The sequence below is a fragment of the Pelodiscus sinensis genome, chromosome 19, assembly GCF_052426305.1.
Source record: "Pelodiscus sinensis isolate ZL-2025 chromosome 19, ASM5242630v1, whole genome shotgun sequence".
Lineage (NCBI taxonomy): Eukaryota > Metazoa > Chordata > Testudines > Trionychidae > Pelodiscus > Pelodiscus sinensis.
Window position 1 is genome coordinate 24,039,576 of NC_143070.1, and position 13,426 is coordinate 24,053,001.

Sequence of the window (13,426 nt, forward strand, 5' to 3'; positions counted from 1 at the left end):
TTCTCTGTCCAGGTGTCTCTGTCCACAAGGGCAGGAACAGAATCCTGGAATCACCTTCTTCCCAGACTCACCCTCTTGGAAACAGCTGGTTGTAGAGGTGAGGACAGAGGGTCTGTGCCCATCTGCCAGTAGCTCCTGGAGTGGGGGGCAGGGCTTTGTGTGTTGGTATCACACGTGACATCACGATGCCCCGATGCACATGGCTTGACACCCCCTCCTGCAGCTGGAGCAGCAGCAGGCTGGGAGGGTGGCATGCTGGGATGGAATAGGCTGTCAAGCCTCTTTGGCTCCTGCCATCTGCTGCTACATGGCACCAAATTTTGGAAAAACCTGTTCTTTGGACACGTCCCTTCTGCCTCGTAGAAAGAGCGTCCTCTTCAGTCTGGACGTGGCACTGAAAGAAGTAGAAGGGGATTGACAGGGGATGGGGAGTGTGGGGAGAGTGTCTCAGGGGTTTGTTGCTTTGGTTAGAGGTGTGGCCAAAACACAGGCCTCGCTGTGAGCAGGATTTGAACCTTTGCAGGGAAAGTCTATTGGATTTCAAGTCTAAGGCTTTAACCACTCAGCCATCACAGCTGTGAGCTCAACAGTGCTTGGGCAACAGCAAACAAAAGGTCTGGGGGCCACATAGTCGTTCCCTTCAGTGGGGCCCTGCTAGACTGTAGCTGTGAAAGCTTAAAAATCAACAAATGGCCCTAGAATGAGAGAATCCTGCCTTGTGTCCGTGTTCGCTGTCCCAGAGAGCGGCCCCATGGCTAAGCTGGCCCAGGCACCTGCCAAGTCCGGGGGAGGTGAGGGAGGCAGCCCCCAGTGGTGCCTGGCCAATGTGTCTGCTCTTCCCACCATTCCCCCTTATGTAGCTGGAGGCAGCTTCCTTCAGTTGAGCTTGGCCATGTCCTCACAGCAGGAAGCCAAAGGCAGCAAGAGCAGATTTCTGGCCCCTAGTCAGGTTCTCTCTGGTCTTAGTTGGACTCACTAAATCGAACTCCAGAAGGTTGACGGCAGCCCGTCCTCCCCAGCTGGGTGTGGTTCTTGTTCTTCTGCACAGCCCAGCCCTTAGAGACCAAGGACGTGCCAATGGGCATCTACATCACACCCTTGTTGAATTGCTGGAAACGCAAACCAGACACACAGCGGGTTTGAGCTGGTTCCAGCTGAGGAACAGGTTTGCCTGGTTTTTGTGTATTGGTGCCAGAAAACATTAACGGTTTGTATTCTTTTAAAGAGTCCACATACAACAGAAATCCAGGAGGCAATAGAAATGGAGAGGTAAATGTTTCTATTAAAGGAAGATTTCCTAAGGGGGCACTTGAATTTGAACCAAGAACCACTTGATCTACAGTCGAACACTCCGCCACTGAGCTACACCCCCACACAAAACAAATACCTGCAGCCCGTATTGTGCACTAGTCAGGTGTCGAAGCAAAAACACGCTCCTCTGTGTTTAGGCAGCTAACAAACAGCTTTATTAATTAATAAAGCACAGCATAAGCCAAACGTGGTCACAGCAGAGCCGGGCCCAGTAAGGCTGCTAATACAATCAATCCTAGTATCTTTATACCCTTAGCCAAACAGTCTGACGTCAGGGCATCCAATCACAGAAATCCTCAATTAAATTTGGAAAAAAACATAGCTTTATCAACAAGATGGCGGACAGGTACGAGGGAGTACATCTCCTGTCCCAACCAGCCCAATTAACACATACCAATAGCCCATCCTGTAGGCCTCTTCTCACGGGGTGACAGAAAGGGTACGTCTAGACTACAGGGTTTTGTCGAAAGAAGCTTTGTCGACAGATACTGTCGACAAAACTTCTGTCGACATAGAGCATGCAGACACATTGAGTTCTGTCGACAAAGCAAGCTGCTTTGTTGACAGAACCCTGTAGTCTAGACGCAACCCTACAGGCAATAACACCTTCTGTCGACAGAACTCTGTCGACAGAAGGTGTTATGCCTCGTAAAATGAGGTATACCAGCGTCGGCAAAACTGCTGAGTTCTGTCGACATTATGTCGACAGAACTCAGCGGTAGTGTAGACGCTGGTATAGTTTAGTCGACAAAAGTCCACTTTTGTCGACAAAACTCAGTAGTCTAGACACACCCAAAGTTCACTCTGGTCTACGTGCTTGAGAGAAAAGCTGAAATGGTTTCTGATATACAAGATGGCTTCTAGCTAAACATAAAATAGCTTCTACACAGGGAACACGAGGCTTTTGTGTAACACACATCTCAGGTGGGATGGACTCTCACTGACCCCAGACTGAGATGGACACTAACGAGGAATTTGTCCTGAACGCAGCACAGCTGGGGCAGGACAGAGGTTCTGTCTACACAGAAAAGTTATTTTGGAATAATGGCCATTTAGAATAACAATGCCAAAGTCTGTGCAGCAATTCCGTTAATGTGAAATAATCTGAAATAATAGATGGCTTATTCCAACTTCTGTAAACCTAATTCTACAAAGAATAACGCCTGTTCCCAAATAGCTATTTCAGAATAATGTGTGTGGAGATGCTCCACTTCCGCTATTTCAAAATGGCCCCTCCCTAGGCCCAGTCTAAGTTATTTCTACCAGGGCTCTAAATCGAGATAACTCGTCTACATTAGCGGAGCCTGACTCGGACTCATTCTGAAGTTTCCCTGCAGTGTAGACGTGCTATTTTGAAATCACTGTTCAAGAATAGCTTATTCCAAAATAAATGTGCCGTGGAGATGTAGCCAGAGAGTCCTGAGAGATGAAACTGTTGGGCTATGTCTACACATGCGGCTTCTTGCACGAGTAATATGCAAATGAGGCTAAGCATGGAATCTCGCTGACCCTCATTTGCATACCTAATGAGCCACCATTTTTTTCCGAAGAGGCCCTTGCGCAACAAAGAGCGTCTACACTGCCCCTTCTTGTGCAAGAAAAACCTCTTACGCAATGCCGTTCTTCCTGAAAAGTAATAGATGTAACTCATTCTTGCCCAAAAGCCTCTTCTGAAAAAAATGGTGGCTCATTAGATATGCAAATGAGGGTCAGTGAGATTCCATGCTTAGCCTCATTTGCATATTATTCGCACAAGAAGCCGCGAGTGTAGACATAGCCTTGGTGGGAAGCCAGGAGAGCAGAGGCCAGCCTGAAACCTGAATGTCACAGGTCCCCAGCAGAAGCTGTATATGTAGGTCCCATGGTGTAAGGGGCAGCACTCAGGACTCTGAATCCTGCAATCTGAGTTCAAGTCTCAGTGGGACCTGCTGGGCTGGTTGCTGTGAGCTCCTTGTGCTCTGTGGGTTTTACATTCCTTGTCCTGAGGTTCCCCAGGGGCAGTTTTACTCCTGTGCTGGGTGTCTGAGGCCCAATGGAGCTTGGTCCCCAGACTGATCAGACTTGTGGTCAGGTGCCTGATGCTCTCCCAGCTGTAGGGCAGGTCACCTGCTCAGCCCATGCTGGGAGGCAACCAGACAGTAAGAGAGCTAAACAGAGGGTTTGGGGGGGGGGGGGGAGGGTTGTATATTTGGGGAAGGTTCCTGAGTCCTGGCTCCCAGCCACGCACCTTGGCAGAAAGACCAATGGCCCCTGCACAAAGTGCATTGTGGGAATAAGAGTTGTGGTAGCAGGAAAGGGGCCGGCCCCTCAGTACCAGGGCAAGGGCAGGAGAAGATGGGAGTGAATCCTGCTACCTCTGCCATGGCTTGGCCCTGGAGGGCTGGAGTCTAGCAACTTTTCACCCCAGCTTTGTGGGAGGCCAAATAGGAAGGGGCCTCTGGAGGCTCATAGTCCCCTGGCCTGCTGTGTCTGTGGAAAGTGGGGAAGAGGACACACACCTCTCACTGGGGAACAGGGCGCATGGATCCCACTCGTTCCTGCAGAAAATGAAACAGGTTGAGCATTTTGCAGAGAACAGGCCAGAGCCCTTCTCCTGTCCCTGGAAAGATGGAAATGTGGCCGTTCCTTGTGGGGAAAGAAGTGGGTGTGTCGGGAGCGGGATTCGAGTTCAAACCTCTCCACAGAGCAGAACCCCACATTAGGGGCAAGAAAGAGCCTTGAGTCAGGCAGTGGAGAACACTTGGCTCCTATTACTCTGAGATGGGATATTAGGAAACTTTTTACCTGCAGCTTGGCTAGCTCAGTTGGTAGAGCATGAGACTCTTAATCTCAGGGTCATGGGTTCAAGCCACATGCTGGGCGGTGCCCTTCCTTAACTCACATTCTCAACCTGGGAGCAATTAGCTCTCAGGTTTCTCCAGGGTTTTAGAAAGAAAACGTCTAGTCCTGGGGTCCAGGTTTAGTAGAACCAGAGAACCAACTGCAATTTCCATCTTCTGAGGAGAAGGGAAGAGGATTTTCTTCTCCTCAGTTCTAGCCACATCAGCTCAGGGGGGATAAAAAATAACCCTCCGCCTGCTGATTGTCCCCTGTCAGCTTCTGTAGCTTCACCTCCTGCCACAGCAGCTCCAGCTTTGAGCTACAAATCTCAAGGTGCTTGTGAGGAAATTAGGTGCTTCCCTGAGAACAAGAGGTGGAGTGTTCACAAGGAGCATCCCCCTTCCCTGCAGAGCAGGGTGTTAGAAAGAGGCAGGAACAGAACAGTCAGCCAAGTTCCACTCCTTGAAATATGTTTCTGTGGTGTAGTGGTTATCACGTTTGCCTCACACGCGAAAGGTCCCTGGTTCAAAGCCAGGCAGAAACACAGGGTCTTTTCTTATTGCGGTGCCCAGGTAACTGCAGCTGCTGCTGACCAGCTTGTTGATGAGCCCAATGCTCATGTGACGCGGGGGGGGGTAACCTCAGCTGATAATTCCCCTGGGTGCCAACCTGGGGAAGCCAGATAAATTAGGCCAGGCAGCTGCTTGTGCCTTGGCCTCCCCTGCCCTGGGTGGCTGGTGCATTGGGCCGGCTCTGCCTGCTGCCTCCCTTGTGTGACTTGCCCAGTGTAACAGGCCAAATGTCCGAAAAGCCTCTTCCAAAAAAAAAAAAAAAAAGCAGAAGAAAAAGCTGCACTAATTGGGTTTTGAAGTTTGCGTAGCTTTTCCCAGAAGAGCAGTGTAGGGCAGACATAGCCTGAGTGTTGCTCAGCACTGGTAGGAGACAGGGAGGGATAAAACGATCTAATGGCACCTGAAGCCTTTCAGAACAACGCCCAGCCCCAGCCACAAGAACCAGCCCTTCCCTCCATCCTCACTGGGGTCTGCTGGGAACTGTCTGGACTCAAGCCCACCCCAGTTTCACCCTAAGGATTGCCTGTTCTGTAAAAGCTGCGCCCTGGAAATGAGAAAGCAGCTAAAGTGAGGCTCATGGGACTTGAACCCACAATCTTTGAATGTCTAGCTGGGCTCACATGAATCACTGCAGCTTAAAAGAGTGATAGAAAAGTAGCCATGTTAGTCTAGGGTAGCTGAAACAAAATACAGAAAAAAACCAGTTTCTTGCCATCTCAACCAGAAAGGACATTATCTCAATGTCTTAATTACCTGTCTCCTGCTTCAAAAACCTTTTAAAACTGCACTTTAAAGGGAATCCTCTGAACTGTTATTCATGCTAAAATTCGACACTTTACGGCGGGGTCCTAACAAAGATTCTAGTTATCTTACCCATTACAAAGATAGCTTCCCCAATTATCACCTCTAATATCATTAGCTCACAGACATTTACCTTCCCCCCCGCATCCCCGTTCTGTTCTGAAATTGGATTTGTCCTTTTCATATGTGTTCGTTTTTTTTTTGTATCCTTTGATATATATGGTGGTGACAATTTTCTTCCACTATTTGATCTGAGGAAGTGGGTCTGGCCCACGAAAGCTCATCATCTAATAAACCATCTTGTTAGTCTTTAAAGTGCTACATAGTCCTGTATTTTGTTGCAGCTTAAAAGTCCAACATGCTTTCCACTGCACCACAGATCCTGATATCTCCACTCTCTGCTTTGCAGCATGGCAATTGCTGGTGGCAAAGAAAGGGGAGCCAGGTCCGTCTCTTTTCGGAGATCAGGTAGGAAGAGGGAGGGGGCCACTGAGCCCCTGACAGTGAAAATAATGGATAAGAGCTGAGCTGCAGTTGGAGAATGTGGGCATCGATCACACTGCCTCTCGCATGCTAAGCAAGCACTCTACCACTTGAGCTAATTCCCCTGCTGCATTTACTGAGGTTTTTGTGGAGGCACTTAACCCTAACCCTTCTCCACAGTGACATCTGTCATCTAGGTCAGTTAGTCGTGGGAAAGGAGAAGGCTCCGAAAAGGCCTCAAGGCAACTCTCAAGGAGACTCCCTGTAGCAAAGCCATGGGGGGGCTCTGAGATGGCCCCTGCCCTGCAGCCTGTCCCACCAGGCCACTGTCATGGACTCTCTGTGAGGTCACCACCTCCCAACCTCCTTTAGCCAATAAGCTGAGGGGCTGCAAAAGGCCCTTGTGATGTCACTGCCACACCCACCCCTGCCCTCCAGGGCTAATGTCCTGCCCCAGGCAGCCCCTTTGCCTGGCTGAGCTGCTCCCAGGGGTGAAAATGACACATTTCTCACAGGGAGTCCTGGGAGATGAAGTAGCTGGAGGGAGCCAGGAGAGCAGAGGCCAGCCTGAGAGCTGAGAGTCAGAGGTGCCCACTGCACTTTCACACCACAGGTCCCATGGTGTAAGGGGCAGCACTCAGGACTCTGAATCCTGCAATCTGAGTTCAAATCTCAGTGGGACCTACTAAGACTGAGCTGGTTGTTACAAGGTTCAGGTGCTTTGGCTTCTATACCCTGAGGTTCACTGGAGAAAATTTTGTTCCTCTTGCTGGGTGTCTGAGGCCACTGAAGCTCCATCTCCAGACGGAGCAAGCGGGCGGGAAGGGCCTGATGCCATCACAGCTGCAGGACAGGTCACCCACCTGACCCCTGAGCTCAGCCCGTGCTGGAGGCAGCCGGACAGTGTGAGTGGGTCAGAGGAGGAATTGGGGGAAGGGTCCTGAGTCCTGGCTCCCAGCCATGCACCTTGGCACAAAGACCAATGGCCCCTGCACAAAGTGCATTGTGGGAATAAGAGTTGGGGCAGCAGGAAAGGGGCCGGCCCCTCAGTACCAGGGCCCAGGCAGGAGAAGATGGGAGTGAATCCTGCTACCTCTGCCCTGGCAGGAGGGCTGGGGTCTAGGAATTTTTCACCCCGGCTTTGTGGGAGGTCAAGTAGGAAGGGGCCACTGCAGGTGCACAACCCCCTGGCTGCTGTGTCTGTGGAAAGGGGGGAAGAGGACACACACCTCTCACTGGGGAACAGGGCGCATGGATCCCACTCGTTCCTGCAGAAAATGAAACAGGCTGAGCATTTTGCAGAGAACAGGCCAGAGCCCTTCTCCTGTCCCTGGAGAGATGGAAATGGGGCCGTTCCTTGTGGGGAAAGAAGTGGGTGTGTCGGGAGTGGGGTTCGAGTTCAAACCTCTCCACAGACCAGAACCCCACATTATGGGCAAGAAAGAGCCTTGAGTCAGGCAGTGGAGAACTCTTGGCTGCTGTTATGCTGGGATGGGATATTAGGAAACTTTTTGTACAGAGCCTGGCTAGCTCAGTTGGTACAGCCTGAGACTTTTAATCTCTGGGTCATGGGTTCAAGCCCTGTGCTGGGCAGTTCCTTTCTTTAACTCACTTTCTCAGTCTACAAGCAATTGGCTCTCAGTTTTCACCAGAGTTTTAGAAAGAAAAAGTCTAGTCCTGGGGTCCAGCTTTAGTAGAAGCAAAGAGAGAGAAGGGAAGAGGATTTTCTTCTCCTCAGTTCTAGCCACATCAGCTCAGGGAGGAGGAAAAAATAACCCTCCGCCCACTGATTGTCCCCGTCAGCTTCTGTAGCTTCACCTCCTTCCAGCAAATTGAAGAAGGCCGGGTCCCCTCCTGGGGACTCCAACCGAAACCCTAGGACCAAGGGATTTACAAGCCAGATGATCAATGTTTTCTGCACTTCTCCCTCCCCCAAACTATGCCAAACCTCAAAGGTAAATTCTACAGCCCCAGCGGCTGGGGGGGATGTGCATTTCAGAGCCTCTGCCCGCTGATCTGTAGCCTTCTGTGCCCAGGGAGCCAGACACCGCCAGGGCGGGAGGGAAATGGGGATTGGCTGCACTTTGGGAGTCAAAGGTGTTGTCTAGGACCATAGAGTAGAACAGTTTCACCAAACTCCCTGAGGAGGGCACCAAGGCTCAGTTGGCTTTTCCTGAACCAGCAGTTCCATGGGTGGCCAGGGGAGGCCTCTTCTGTGTCCCAGGAGGTCCTAGGAAAATGTGAGCTGCCACCACACATGAATCCCTCACCGCTGCCGGAGCCACTCCCTATGCTCAGCGGCCAGCTGCTAGCATGTGCAGGCTGGGATGCTGTGTGCAGGCAGCCTGCACGTGCAGGATATGATGTAGTGCGCTGTGAGTGGAATGGCATGGCCCCATTCCCGCCTCCCTTCCCGCGCTGATCCAGTGGCCGAAAGGGGCTGTGGCTGCTGCTGACAGGGAAGTAGCTGGGAGGCAAGATGCTGGCAGCAAGAGAATCCGGCTGCCTCTTTGCCCTGGGTCTCAGTGCACCATGTTGACTGCAGCCACCGTGACCGAACCTCAAACCAGCTGGACTAGCCAGCCCACATCACAGTGAGTCACTAGTGGCCCTGGCAGAGAAGAGCCCTTGGCAGCTGCAGAGACATCGCTGCAGCTGTGTGAAGTGCATTTCTTGAAAGGGCCACTTGTGAACTGTACTTTCGTTTGCTGGCTAGCTCAGTTGGTTAGAGCATGGTGCTAATAATGCCAAGGTCATGGGTTCAAGTCCCATGTTGGCCACTGGGGTGTTTGTTTTGTTGACTTGCCCTCATTTTGCCTCCTGCTATGGACAGGGAAGCAGAAGCAGGCAAAAGGCTCAGGTGTTTGCAGGACTCAGGCCAGAGAGCTGGTAGGAGGAGGCTCCAGCCTGCACAGACCCAGTGGCTGAAAGGGCCTTGGCCTGGCCAGCTTCCCCCAATAGCAGGGAAAACTCTTCTCTTCCCTCCATTGTCCCCAGTGGGGTGACCTGATGCCCAAATTCCTGCTGTAGCAGTGGCTACCCCAAGGTTCCCTGCAGGGGTCAGGCTCCCCAGCACAAGGCACAGAGGGAGACTTAATGGGTGTGTCTAGACTGGCCAGTTTTTCCGGAAAATCAGCCACTTTTCTGGAAAAACTTGCCAGCTGTCTACACTGGCTGCTTGAATTTCTGCAGAAGCTCTGACTCCCTACTGTAAGAAATCAGTGCTTCTTGAGGAAATACTATGCTGCTCCTGTTCAGGCAAAAGTCCCTTTTGCGAAAAACTTTTGCGCAAAAGGGCCAGTGTAGACAGTTGAGATTTGTTTTGCGCAAAAAAGCCCCGATGGCGAAAATGGTGATCGGGGCTTTTTTGCGGAAAACCGCGTCTAGATTGGCCACGGATGCTTTTCCGCAAAAAGTGCTTTTGCGGAAAAGCATCCGTGCCAATCTAGACGCTCTTTTCCGCAAATGCTTTTAACGAAAAACTTTTCCATTAAAAGCATCTCCGGAAAATCATGCCAATCATGCCAGTCTAGACTTAGTCCCAGCGTTAGGTAAGAAATTGTCTCTCATGAACCTAAGGGGAAGGAAGGCGAAGCAGTGGAAGTGGGAGGGTTTTGCAGCCAAACACTAGCAGGTCCCACTGAGATTTGGACTCAGCTTGCAGGACTCCCAGGCCCAAGCGCTGCTCCTTACACCATGGGACCTCCACCCAACAGCACTTCCTCAGCTCAGTGACTCAATTATGCTGAACTGGAGCCTCAGCTCATACCCACTGGGACCAGCTTTGCTTGTTTTCCTTCCACCCAGAGCCCCCTTCTTCTCCTGGACTGCAAGAAGCATCCCTGGGACAAACCCAGGCCTCTGCCTCCCCACAGCCAGCCCCACCCCCACAGGATTTGGTAGAACAAGAGGGAGGGTTCTCCTCAACCACTGAGTCCCAGAGCCTCTGGTTTGCCTCCCTCAGCTTGGCTTCCATTCTCTGTCCTATTCCTCCTTGGGCCAGTCTCACAAGGAGGCAGCAGGAAGAGGTGGCCCCATACCTAGCCTCAGGATGGGCAGCAAGACCTGAACTTTCCTGGGCACCAAGACCTGAACTTTCCTGGGCACCAAGAGGAGCTGCAATGAAAGCAGACCATCTGTTTCTGCCTGGCTGTGAACCGGGGACTTTTTGCATGTTAAGCAAACATCATACCTACTACACCACAGAAAGCCACGAAAGCGTTTAAACTTGGATAACTATTCTGTTACTAGCTCTTTTTCCAGCCCCATGATGGGGAGGGGAAAGCAACTTTTCATGGAAAATTGCTGTGAGCTCTGAGTCTGGCAATTAATCCTTATAATTAGTATAAACAATTAGTTACACACATACTAAATGGAAACAAATCTGCCTACAACAAGTCACAGCCGGAGAGATCTCTGAAAACATCCACTCCATATGCAGCCACAAATGGGATGTTAGAAATTATTTTAAAAGGCCTTGACAATAAGACAGTGACTATCATATTACATCTCTGTAAATCCATGCTGTGCCCACAACTTGAGCACTGACTGGAAATGTGGTTGCCTTATCCCCCTCTCCCTCTGAAAAAAAAAGAACCATATCTTTGCATTAGAAATTTCAGACAAGCACAACAAAAATGATGAAAGGGTTGGATCAGCTGCCACATGAGGAGAGATTGGGACTTTTCATCTTAGAAAGATGGAGACAAAGTGGAAATAAAATAGAGGTCTATAAATCATGGCAGTTGTTGAGACTGTAAATAAGGAAAGGGATTTTTCTTCTACCCATAATAGAAGAACTAAGGATGCGCCATGATATTAGCAGGTTGAAAACAAACAAAAGGAAGTATTTCTTCACACAACGCACAGTCTATGGCTATGTCTAGACTGCAAGCCTCTTTCAAAAGAAGCTTTTTCGAAAGATACTTTCGAAAAAGCCTCTTTCGAAAGAGAGCGTCTAGACTGCATGCGGAACTTTCGAAAAAGCAAGCCGCTTTTTCGAAAGAAAGCAGCAAGTGAGTCTGGATACTCTCTTTCTAAAAAGCCCTGTTTGCTTTCAAGAATGCCTTTTTTCGAAAGAGCACTTTCGAAAAAAGGCGTTCTTCCTCGTGAAATGAGGTTTACCGCCGTCGAAAGAAAAGCCGCTTTCTTTCGATTTAACTTCGAAAGAACGCAGCTGCAGTCTAGACTCAGGTGAAGTTTTTTTCGAAAAAAGGCTACTTTTTTCGAAAAAACCCCTGAGTCTGGACACAGCCTATCTGTGGAACTCCTTACCAGAGGATGTTGTGAAGACCGGGACTATAATGGCATGTCTATACTTGGAAATTATTTTGAAATTGCTTAAATTGACCTAACAACATCCACTCTAAGAAAATAGAAATAGCACGTCCTCAGTATGGGGAAGCCTCACAATTAGTCCCAGGCAGGCTCTGTTAATGTTCCTTCCTGGGGGCATGGAATTCAAAACAGAGAAGCAAGGCTGGGAGCAGCTGAAGCCAAGAGCCCTGTTATACTATGGCAACCATCTCTGAAGTGACACAAAATCCCCTCTCCCATTTCTAACCCTGAAATATCATCATGTTTATTACATCATTCACAGCCTCTGAATGCAGATATTAGCCTGCCAAAGATGCCAAGCCCTATTGATTAAGGCTTCTGCCAAAGCCTGGGATTGAACCAGGGACCTTTAGAACTTCAGTCTAACGCTCTCCCAACTGAGCTACTTTGGCAACTGCTTCAAACTGTCTGAGGCCCAGGCTTCTCTCAGGCATGTTCTCTCTGCACCAATATTCAAGCGAGATGCTGCTGCCAGTGGACCTGCACGGCAAGTTGAGTTTTGCCTGCCCCCTCACTCTGACTTGCACTTGGCCCCATTCCTGCCTCTCTTCCCGGGGTGTTCTAGTGGCTGAAAGGGACTGTGGCTGCCAATGCAGGGAAGAAGATGGGTGGGGGGGTCATGCTCCCTCTGAGACTTTCCATCCATGGGTGGAGTGAGTTTCATAATGTGCACCACTAGTGAGGTCGTTTGCGCTTGTGCGGATGTGGGCTACTGTGGTACCCGCCAGTTACTCACAAACAGCTTAGCTAAATATAGCTTGATAATTTTATAGGAGAAAAAATACTGAAACAAGGGATGTCATTCCTGGTTACTTGCTACAGCCTTCGAACTCTGACTGCAGGGCTAGGTCTACACTGGGAGGTTCTTGCGCAAAAAATCCTGAAACCCGGCCCCTTGTCCTATCATTAGAGAGATGGAAATGGGACTGTAGAGCGGCTATTAGGTGGGGAAAGAGAGGTGCTCCCGCCGCCTCCCCGAGCAACTCACACATGTAAGAAAACTGCCATTGGAGGTGCCTGCATAGGTGTCAGGATGGCCGAGTGGTCTAAGGCACCAGACTTAAAGACCTGTTTTACCCTTAGTTGGGTGTTCTGGTCTCCAAATGGAGATGTGGGTTCAAATCCCACTCCTGACACGTCCTCTTTTCTTATATCATCTCTTTTATGTCTAGAGAGGTGACCTCATTTCCCCATCTCTCCTGACATTGCAGGAGCCCTTGCTCAGCATTTCTCCTAGGCTGCATCTACACAGCAGCGTTCCTTGGGCATAACGGCCATTACACTGCAATAACAATGTGAGTGTCTACACAGCAATTCCATTATTCCGACATCTGTAACGCACCATCCAGACCAGTGGTCTGAGGAGCCAGGAGGTTTCCAGGCTGCAGACAGACAAGCCCACAGGCAAAGACAAAGCAAAGTCCCAGCCACTTCCTGCTCAGCCCAGCGGGGTCTCTGTGTGGCCCCCAGACCTTTTGTTTGCCTTTCCCCAGGTGCAGGGGCCCAGATTCAGCAACACTCACAGGCCCCACAGGAGGAGGCTGGTTTCCTGCTTCACCCCACAGCCCAGCAATGAGCCCACAGACTCCCCCTGTGCTCTGGAAGCCAGGTTTGCTGTGTGAATTGTGTGGGGGCAGGTAACATCAGGCCTGGACACTGGGATTATTTACCAGTTTCCCTGGGGGCCCTGCTGTTTTCACAGCACAAATATCTTTCCCATCACCCCTTAGTCGTCCCTTTCCCAAGCTGAGAAGAAGAAGTTCCATGAACTCCTGGGAGCTGCTGTTCCAAAGAAGAGGCATTTCCTGTGGAAAAGATGGCCAAGCCCAGTCCCCTACACAGAGCCCCAGAAAATACCAATGGACACTGGGCGCTTGTAAAGCTCCCTCTCGGGCAGCGCTACGGAATGGATCCGGCTGGCCATCGGGCTGACTAACGCCATCCACAGACGAGTCCCAGTGAGACTTCTCAGCCCAAGTGCAGAGACTGTGGAGTCTCCCACTCCCAGCCCAGTGGCAGAGGGGCAGCGCCCTGAGGAGGCGGGTCCCGAGCAGCAGAGACCTTTGAAGGGAACGGAGACGTAAGATCAGAAGGAAGGAGAA

At 50.5% G+C, this 13,426-nt stretch overlaps 1 protein-coding gene and 5 non-coding genes across 6 annotated transcripts in view; 4 read left to right on the top strand and 2 right to left on the bottom strand.

Moving 5' to 3' along the window:
- Positions 1 to 13,426, bottom strand: part of LOC142821620 (zinc finger protein RFP-like) — a 244,336-nt gene that overhangs the window by 109,645 nt on the left and 121,265 nt on the right. The gene's annotated exons all lie outside the window — the stretch shown is intronic.
- On the top strand, positions 3,167 to 3,238 carry TRNAQ-CUG (transfer RNA glutamine (anticodon CUG)). Its single transcript has one exon. It is a non-coding gene; the product is annotated as a tRNA-Gln (tRNA).
- TRNAK-CUU (transfer RNA lysine (anticodon CUU)) lies at positions 4,101 to 4,173 on the top strand. The gene has a single exon. It is a non-coding gene; the product is annotated as a tRNA-Lys (tRNA).
- Positions 6,600 to 6,671, top strand: TRNAQ-CUG (transfer RNA glutamine (anticodon CUG)). The gene has a single exon. It is a non-coding gene; the product is annotated as a tRNA-Gln (tRNA).
- TRNAF-GAA (transfer RNA phenylalanine (anticodon GAA)) lies at positions 11,644 to 11,716 on the bottom strand. The gene has a single exon. It is a non-coding gene; the product is annotated as a tRNA-Phe (tRNA).
- On the top strand, positions 12,352 to 12,460 carry TRNAL-UAA (transfer RNA leucine (anticodon UAA)). The gene is made up of 2 exons: positions 12,352 to 12,389; positions 12,415 to 12,460. It is a non-coding gene; the product is annotated as a tRNA-Leu (tRNA).